This window comes from Staurois parvus, unplaced genomic scaffold (genome assembly GCF_062004578.1).
Source record: "Staurois parvus isolate SC_StPar_1 unplaced genomic scaffold, SC_StPar_1.0 ptg000575l, whole genome shotgun sequence".
Taxonomy (NCBI): domain Eukaryota; kingdom Metazoa; phylum Chordata; class Amphibia; order Anura; family Ranidae; genus Staurois; species Staurois parvus.
This window is the reverse complement of record NW_028318371.1, coordinates 97,184-107,324: the sequence shown is the minus strand read 5'-3', so window position 1 is coordinate 107,324 and position 10,141 is coordinate 97,184. Positions and strand designations below refer to the sequence as shown.

The 10,141-nt window shown below is 45.9% G+C and overlaps 1 pseudogene; it reads left to right on the top strand.

Annotated features, from left to right (window-relative positions):
• Positions 1-237: 237 nt before the first annotated feature.
• LOC149450290 (forkhead activin signal transducer 3-like) lies at positions 238-9,795 on the top strand (annotated as a pseudogene).
• The last annotated feature ends 346 nt before the right edge of the window (positions 9,796-10,141 follow it).

The following is a 10,141-nucleotide window of genomic DNA, read 5'->3' as shown; positions in this document are numbered from 1 at the left end:
GATGCAGATTATATACATGGGAGCAGCACAGGATATACACAACAGCAGCGTATTGTCTACACAACATATACATATCAATCACCCACCTCCATTGAATGGAGGGATGGGGACCCTCTGCAGAATGCGAGGTGACACCCTATTCTCATAAAGGGGACATTTACATCATAAAACCAGGGTGGGGGTCCCAGCCTTATGTATATCTGGCAGCCCCCAGACTTCCAACACACCTGACAAAGCATGAGCCTTCCACATCATCCCTGGAATCCCCTCTACATGCCTGTCTCTGACCCCAACAACTTGGACAGAATGCTGCCCGACATCAAGAACTGCCCTGGAGAGGCCAGTGGAGACCCCAAAGCCCCCGACTCAAATGACCAGCACAGCAAGAAGAGCAAAAAGAAGAATTATCAAAGATACACCAAACCACCATACTCCTACATGGCCATGATTGCCATGGTCATCCAGAGCGCCCCCGGGAGGAAGCTCAAACTTTCCCAGGTAACTAACCCCCCATTATGGGACTTCTTGGGGCTTTACTGCAGCTAGGGGAGGGGGTGGGGGGCATTGAGACCAGCTCAGAATAAGGACCAGTCAGAGGGAAAGTCTTTATTTTTAGCAAAAAATGATTTCGGAAGAAAATGAGCCTCCGGTAGGCCAACGAAGGTGGAAAAGATGATACCAATATAAATTAAAAAAAATAGAAGTTCAAGTAGTAAGGGGAACTGTTTTTTTTATATAAACTGTAAATATATTTTTTCATTTAGGCCTCTGGCTGCCTCTGTTATATCTGCAGCATATAAAACTCAGGCTGAATTCAAGGAAAAAACTTGTTTATTTTCCTCCCCAAATTTTTGCATAAACTGTATCTAAAGCCCAAACTTTTATGAAGTGGGTTAGATTTTTGTTGCATTTGTATGGAGCAATAATAGTGAAGGCTTTAAGCTGTCTTCACACAATAGAAGACTCCATCTATGGCAACAGATTCTGAAAATTTCAGATCATTTGGTAAATCACATCAAAAGTTATTCACATTAAGCTATATATTACAATGCTAAAACATTTCATGTGAAGAGCTTAATGTAGAAAGAGCTTAACGTGCCATAATGTGCCTAAATCTCAATCAATTGACTTGAATCTTTGCACAGCCCAAGTTCCCAACATCCCAAACATGTCCTGGAAGTTTCACAGATTTTGATCTCCCACAAAGCAAGTGCCATTAATCTTGTGTAGCCCCCACCACCTTGTGTAGAGGCCGCAGCTGGGACAGTCAATGGGGGAATATTATGAATGTGTGTGACTCACTAGCCAATCACTGGGGGTTTCTTGGCTTATGGTGCATGCTTGGGAAGCGCATACTTCCAAGTTCCAAATACCAGTCAATATCGGCACAAAACCTTCCGGCTTCTGCTAGAAAGCTGAACATGAAGAGGAACTTCATCTTCCAGAATGACAACCCAAAGCATCCATCCAAATCCACAAAGGAATGGCTTCACCAGAAGAGGATTAAAGATTTAGAATGGCCCAGCCTCTCCCCCCTCCTCTCCTCTCCCTCCCTGTCTCTTCTCCCTCTCTCGCCCCTCTTACTCTTTCCCTCTCTCCCTCTCCCCCTCTCTCTCTTCTGCCCCCTATCTCTCCCTCTATCCCCCCTCTCTCTCTCCTGCTCCCTACCTCTCCCTCTCCTCCCTCTCTCTCTCCCTCCTGCCCCTCTCTCTTTCCCCCTCTCCCCCTCTCTCTCTCCTGCCCCTCTCTATCTCCTGCCCCTCTCTCTCCCTCTCCCCCCTCTCCTGCCCCCTCTCTCTCTCCTGCCCCCTCTCTCTCCCTCTCCCCCTCTCCTGCCCCCTATCTCTCCCTCCTCTCTCTCTCTCCCTCTCTTGCCCCCTTTCTCCCTCTCTTGCCTCCTATCTCTCCCCCTCTCTCTCCTGCCCCCATTCTCCCTCCCATGCCCCCCTCTCTCCCTCCCCCCTCTCTCTCTCCTGCCCTCTCTCCCTCCTGCCCCCCCCTCTCTCTCCTGCCCCCTCTCTTGCCCCCTCTCTTGCCCCCTATCTCTCCCCCCTCTCTCTCTCCCTCTCCTGCCCCCTTTCTCCCTCCCCTGCCCCCTCTCTCTCCCTCCCCCCCTCTCTCTCCTGCCCTCTCTCCTGCCCCCCCTCTCTCTCCTGCCCCCTCTCTCCTGCCCCCTCTCTCTCCTGCCCCCCATCTCTCCCCCCTCTCTCTCTCCCTCTCCTCCCCCTCCCTCTCTTGCCTCTTATCTCTCCCTCCTCTCTCCCTCCCCCATTTGTTACTTTTGGATGCACGTGACTCCACTATCACCCAATCAGATCATTTTATTTCACTTTGTGGGTTGGAATAGCAGATAACTCAGAATGCATAAATAATCTCCAAAAATGACAAATTAACACATTAAAACAAATATAGCCAATCTTCTGAAAGAACTTCCGAAAATACAAATCAATTCAGAAAAATGAATATACGAAACAAATTCCGAAAACAAATCATTCTAACGTAACCAATACGATGAAATGAAATTATTTACATAACGAATAAATCCAAAACGAAACAAATTTTTTTTTTGCCGTGCACCTCTCCATTTATTGGGCTCAGCCAGCAGTGCCGGGACAAGGTCATCTAGATCCCAGGGCGAACATGCCAAATAGCGCCCCCCAAGATGTAAGAGCATTACGTGTCAGCAAAAATGCCCCCCCCCCCAAAAAAAATAAATAAATTGACATATATTTGAAATAGTACAATTTTGGCCGTATTCAATATATTTCAAGGCGTATTTTCAACATGCAATATATATATAGTGCTGCATGTTGAAATTCATTTTTTATATATTACAGAATATATGAAAAATAATTTTAAAAATATATATATTTTTTTAAATATATTCTTCAGATTTTTTTTAAAATATAAAAAAGTAATTTTAACATATATTTTTACATACATTTGTAAATGCATTCCAAAAAAAAATCAAGCACTACAAAAAAAAATATCAAGTATAAATTTCCCCTTCTCCCAGCACAATTCCACCCCACTGCTGAAATCCTTCCTTCACAGCACAAATCTTTGTCCCCCTATCACCCCTGACTCAAATCCGCTCTCTCCCCATCAGGGGCGGACTGACAACACATGGGGCCCCCGGGCAATAGGGGATCATGGGGCCCCTGTGTCCTTTCCCAAACTCAAAAAGCCTATGAAAAAGGAACCAGGGGCATCTCATGGGGCCCCCTACTGACCCCGGGTCCTCGGGCAGTGCCCGAGTTTCCAAATGGTCAGTCCACCCCTGCTCCCCATATAATCCCGACACAAATACACCTCCCCCCAAATAAAGAATTTTCACCTCCTAGCACAAATCCTCTACCCCTCAAATTTCCCCCTCTTAGTACAAATCTTGCCCCACAAAATTCCCCTTTTAGCCTAATCCCCCCCCCCCCAAAAAAAAAAAATATTTGAAATATATTTTAAAAATATTCTTCCCAAATATATTGACATATAGTTGAAATGCTACAATTTTGGCCATATTCCATGTATTTCAAAACATATATATATATATATATATATATATATATATATACAGCATGTTGAAATGCACTTTTATTACAAAATATATGAAAGATGTTTTTAAAAATACATTTCAAATATACTATATGTCTTCAAAAATACAAATCTACATTTTTGGAATGCCTTTATGAATGCATATATTTGAAATACTACAATTTTGGCCGTATTCCATGTATTTCAAAACACACACACATATATATACACACACACATACATACATATACATACACTGCATGTTGAAATGTGTTTATTACAAAATATATGAAAGATATTTTTAAAAATACATTTCAAATATGCTGTATGTCTTTAAAAATACTAATCTACATTTTTGGAATGCATTTACAAATATATGTAAAAAAAATTTTAAAAATGACTTTTTTATATGTTCAAAAAAATCTGAAGAATATTTTTAAAAAATAAATTTTTTTAAAATATATTCTTAAGATTTGTTTTAACATATAAAAAAGTCATTTTAACATATATTTGTTAATGCATTCCAAAAATGTAGATTAAATGTATTTTTAAAGACATACAGCATATTTCAAAATATATTTTTAAAAATAGTTTTCATATGTTTTATAATAAAAACGCATTACAACATACTATATATATATATATATATATATATATATATATATTGTGACAGGATGAACGGCGAGGTGATAGAGGGACGCTATGTGTCACCTCGCATATGCTCATACCTGACAGTTTAGGTGGAGTCCACTCCGGGTTTTCGGGGCCACAGATAAGCAGGTGGGACCGGACCAGAGTTTGGGCTCCACTGATGACCACCAACAGGTGATATAAAAAGGGCAGGGCTGGAGCAAGGAGTCGCTCGTGGCCTGGGACTCAGAGAGATTCTGAGAGAGCTGTGTGTATGATACCTGCAAGGAAAGGTTTGCGGTTGTTGTGTTTTTGGGTAACAAGGAGAAGCCCTTCACCTCTGAGAGAGGAAAGTTTCATGTTTAGTTAGTGCCTGGATGGCAAGGGTTTATTTTACTGTTTTGTTTGTTTTGACATTTTTGCAAACCTGTAAATAAAACTGACAACCCGTCAGATTTTAAGAGCTTGCTGTGCGGTCTACCTTTTTCCCAGGGAAGGTGATTCCCCCACCTGAGCTAACCCCAATATATATATATATATATATATATATATTTAAAAATCTTTTTCAGATATTTTGTAACATTCCAAAACGCATTTCAACATGCAGCACTATATATATATATATATATGTGTGTGTGTGTGTTTTGAAATACATTGAATACGGCCAAAATTGTAGGATTTCAAATATATATTAATATATTTGGGAAGAATATATTTAAAATATAGTTTTCTTCCATGTGGGCTGTGGTAGCACAAATCCCCCAAATCGCCACTTCTCAAATTTCCCCTCCTAGAGCAAAATTTACCCCCTGCCGCCCACAAATTCCTCCTCCCAACACAAACCCCTCCCCCCCAATCCTCTTATGGTGCCCCCCACCTCACATGATACCACAGTGCCCAAAGCAGCCGCCCCTCCTGCCCACCCCTTGTCCCGGCCCTGTTAGCCATTGCTTTGTGAACATGTTTTCTAGTAATGAATGATTTTATAGAGGGGGGTGTTTTTGCCTTTTTATTTTGTTTTTTATTGCCGTATGTGTCCCCACTGGGGAGATTTACCATGAGCCCCCCAGGCATGAAAGTGATGGGAAAAGCCAAAATATTGGGCTGTCACCAGAAAAGGAATAGAGCGGAACCAGGGGCGGACTGACAACTCATGGTGCCTCCAGGCAATAGGGGATCATGGGGCCCCTGTGTCCTTGCCCAAACTCAAAAAAGCCTATGAAGAAGGTACCAGGGGCATCTCATGGGGCCCCCTACTGACCCTGGGCCCTTGGGCAGCGCCCGAGTTTCCAAATGGTCAGTCCACCCCTGAGCGGAACCCTTCCAGTCAGGATAATTGTTCCTGGGGCAACTGTCTAACTTGGGATTTGCCTCACTTTGGAGAGATTTCATCTGACTTGAAGGCGAAGGAAAAAGGAAATTTCCCCCATGGGATCACAACATTCACCCAGAGACCTCCCCGGGACAGCGATGTTCCTTTCACCCACGCGTACATTTGGCTTCCAACACCAAACTTCTTCAGAAAGTGCTACCTACTCTATTCAATACAAGCATGCCCAATGAGTTCTGTCTGTATGGTGACTTCACTTGCCGCATGCTTAACGTAGGAAGCCTTGTATGATCGATGGGTTCCTGGCATACCCAAGAGGTCTGCAATGGTGTCCTCCTAAGTATCTCAGTGAAGGTCTCCTGGTGAGGGTCAGCCCTGGGAATGGAGATAAATATTGCTCATATAATGTAATAGGTAGTATGTATCTGGGTTTATGGCCATTCTCATTTACTTCCAACTGTCATTTTTTTCCATCAGATCCTCCAAGAGATCAGCAACCTCTTCCCTTTCTTTATGGGGGATTATCAGGGCTGGAAGGACTCTGTCCGACACAACCTCTCCTCCAATGATTGCTTCAGAAAGGTAAGGACTAGGTGCTTCTGGGATGTGATGACGGTGGTGGTGGTGATGGCTGTGGTGGTGATGGTGGTGGTGAAAAATGACCCATCATTGGCGTCAGTGGGAGGAATAGCGACCCATCGTTGGCGTCAGTGGGAGGAATAGCGACCCATCGTTGGCGTCAGTGGGAGGAATAGCGACCCATCGTTGGCGTCAGTGGGAGGAATAGCGACCCATCGTTGGCGTCAGTGGGAGGAATAGCGACCCATCGTTGGCGTCAGTGGGAGGAATAGCGACCCATCGTTGGCGTCAGTGGGAGGAATAGCGCCCCATCGTTGGCGTCAGTGGGAGGAATAGCGCCCCATCGTTGGCGTCAGTGGGAGGAATAGCGCCCCATCGTTGGCGTCAGTGGGAGGAATAGCGCCCCATCGTTGGCGTCAGTGGGAGGAATAGCGCCCCATCGTTGGCGTCAGTGGGAGGAATAGCGCCCCATCGTTGGCGTCAGTGGGAGGAATAGCGCCCCATCGTTGGCGTCAGTGGGAGGAATAGCGCCCCATCGTTGGCGTCAGTGGGAGGAATAGCGACCCATCGTTGGCGTCAGTGGGAGGAATAGCGACCCATCGTTGGCGTCAGTGGGAGGAATAGCGACCCATCATTGGTGTCAGTGGGAGGAATAGTGCAGCACAGGGGCGGACTGACAACTCATGGGGCCCCCGGGCAATAGGGGATCATGGGGCCCCTGTGTCCTTGCCCAAACTCAAAAAAGCCTATGAAAAAGGTACCAGGGGCATCTCATGGGGCCCCCTACTGACCCCGGGCCCTCGGGCAGTGCCCAAGTTTCCAAATGGTCAGTCGGCCACTGGTGCCGCATCATTGGTGTTAGTGGGAGGAATAGTGACCCATCATTGGTGTCAGTGGGAGGAATAGTGCCTCAAGGGCCAGACAAAGGCAAGCAAAGGGCCACAGTTTAAAGACCACTGGTATAGACCATTTTGATATGCAGGGTCTTCCTTCAGCGGGAACACGGGGAAATGCAGTTCTGGCACCTTCAGCACTGAAGGTATGTAATGGCAAGGCGTGTGGTGTGTGCTGCAGGGACTAGTGATGCTGGCTGCTGGGGGATCTATTGTCACTGGTGGGGGTGCTTTTGTGTGAGGGTCTATTTTTGCTGGTGGGGATCTATCACTGCTGGGGGTCCAGTGTTGCTGTTAGGGATCTACTGTTGGAAGAGGGGTTTCCTGGCTGCTAGAGGGTCTATTGCTGGGGATGATATTTTGTTGTGGGTGATCCATTGTTGCTGTCTGAGGGGTCTATTGTTGTGTGGGGGATATTTTGTTGCTGTGGTGAGATCTATTGTTGCTGCAGGGAATCTATCATTGCTGGAGTGAGGTCTGTTTTTGCTGGGGGGAACTATAGTTGCTGGGGTGGGGTCCATTGTTGCCGGGGGATCTATTGTTGCTGGCTGGATCTATTTTACTGCTTTGTTGTTTTTAACAAATTCCATGCAAATTTAGCACCATAAAATTATACTTTGTTCTGTATTCTCTAAAAGGGGCACTACTGCATTGTGTAAAAAGGCTGTTTGATCCTGTCTTCTCTGCTCCTCCTCTTGCTCAAATGTCCATGTCTTATCTCCTGATAAGACAGACTGAACCCGTAGCAATGCTGCACATGCTCAGTTTAGTGTGTATTGCTAGAGAGGTTTTCTTTTTTTATCTTGGGAGAGTGCGTGTGATTAGCACAGGGCCAATCAGCACAGTCCAAACAGAACGTCAGGGGTTCTGCATCCTCCTATAGCAGAAAGAAAACTCCTCCTACAAGCCTTAACCAGTGCTCTGTTGGACACTGATAGAAGTCACAAGACTGCTATATACTGCTGATGAGAGAAGATTTAGCAGTTTATATTTACTAAAATAATTGTATTTCCATGTTGTGTCTGCTGTGGGAGACAGGATATAGTGAATGCGGGGTCCGGGGAGAGCGGATACGGTGAATGCGGGGTCCGGGGAGAGCGGATACGGTGAATGCGGGGTCCGGGGAGAGCGGATACGGTGAATGCGGGGTCCGGGGAGAGCGGATACGGTGAATGCGGTGTCCGGGGAGAGCGGATACGGTGAATGCGGGGTCCGGGGAGAGCGGATACGGTGAATGCGGGGTCCGGGGAGAGCGGATATAGTGAATGCGGGGTCCGGGGAGAGCGGATACGGTGAATGCGGGGTCCGGGGAGAGCGGATACGGTGAATGCGGGGTCCGGGGAGAGCGGATATAGTGAATGCATGTATACTGCATATACAGACTGATTGTACTGTTGTGGGTTTAGGAACACATTAAATACTGCATGCCTGGACCACTACTGCATTTAATTATTTCCTTCTGTGAATCGAGTTGAACGCCTTTTTATGCCGTATCTACTGAGCGTGTTGAGTGTTTTGTGATAAATACCGCAAACCGGCATAGTGAAATGAGAAAATGGGGGTTATTTACTAAAACTGCATTTTGCGAAATCTGGTGCAGCTCTGCATACAAACCAATCGGCTTCCAGGTCTTATTGCCAACGCTTAATTGAACAAGCTGAATCTAGAAGCTGATTGGCTGCCATGCGCAGCTGCACCACATTCTGAGTGCTCCAGTTTCAGTAAATCTCCCCCCATTGTGTCCGGACCCCAATGACGCATGCAATCTGCTTTAATTTTATTTTAAATTTTAAATATATTTTAAAAATATTTCTCCCAAATATATTGACATATGTTTGAAATTTATATATATATATATGTGTGTATGTATATGTATATATGTGTGTGTGTGTGTGTGTGTGTGTGTGTGTGTGTGTGTGTTGAATATGGCCAAAATTGTAGCATTTCAAAAATATTTTCCTTCCGTGTGGGTGGTGCCCTGTGTTCTGGTACAGCCGTAAATCGGCCGTAAGGATCGGTCACCCTGACCTGTAATAGATTTGTGTGAATTTGCTGTGCCGGCCTACGCCTCTAATGTCTTCTCACTCTTTGCAGGTCCTAAAAGATCCACTAAAGCCGCAGGCTAAGGGCAACTATTGGACGGTGGATGTGAGCCGAATTCCTGCTGACGCCATGAAGCTGCAGAATACGAGAGTCACCCGGCAAGAAGCCTACCCTCCTGACCTGGCCCCTTATATCCTGCATGGACAGCCCTACAGATCTGTAGACATTCACCGCCCCATCTTTCCAATGACAATACTGTGATCAGATGCGGAGGGTGGTCCCTCGTTATCAACCCAACCCCCTATTATAGATCCTGCCTCAACCTTCCCAAACATCTTGTGGAACCTTCCAACTTCATATTCGCAATATGTGCCCCCTAATGTTGTGGCCCCTCCCAGCATACACCCTCTCCTGCTGTACCCCAACTTCCCCTCTTCCTCTCTGGGTAACTACTTGCCTTCCTCATATTCAAGCTCCACCCATGCACAGCGGAGGGATGCCTGCTCTCACAGCTTGACACCCCAAATGCCTCCCCCACCGAGACCCTCTGAAGCCAGAATCTCTACTTCAGAATTCCCTCCCAATAGAACGGTCTTGGACATCCCCGTGTATCCACAACATGGGGGCTACACGCACCATCAAAATGTCTATGGCCAGCATTTTTCTCTGGGTGGGGGGTACGCAGGGTACAGACCCAATGGCTATGGATTGGCCAGTTGTAGAGACAATGCTGGTCTTGGGCTAATCACTTTTGTCTCAAGGACTAGCTGCACTTCAAGCCTTACCTGAGATGTTGGCACCCAACGTGGCACATGGCCCAGTGAAGGTGGCAACAACCATGACCTACAGTCCAAAGGCATTGCACCACATGTGTATATATCGGTCATTTTGTATCTTGCCTGTTTGTATTCACTTCAAATAAATTGGAAGATTTTTTTACTGAAGTTGGGCACGAGTGTTGCAATTGTTCACATGTATTTATAAACAATATGGGGTCTGAGATTATAAATCCCATTTCAGTCTTTGCAGATGACACCAAGCTGTGCCGGGGAATAACGTCCTTACAGGATGTCTCCACCTCACAAGCCGACCTCAATGCTCTGTGTAATTGGGGGACTATGGGGCCAATGAGGGC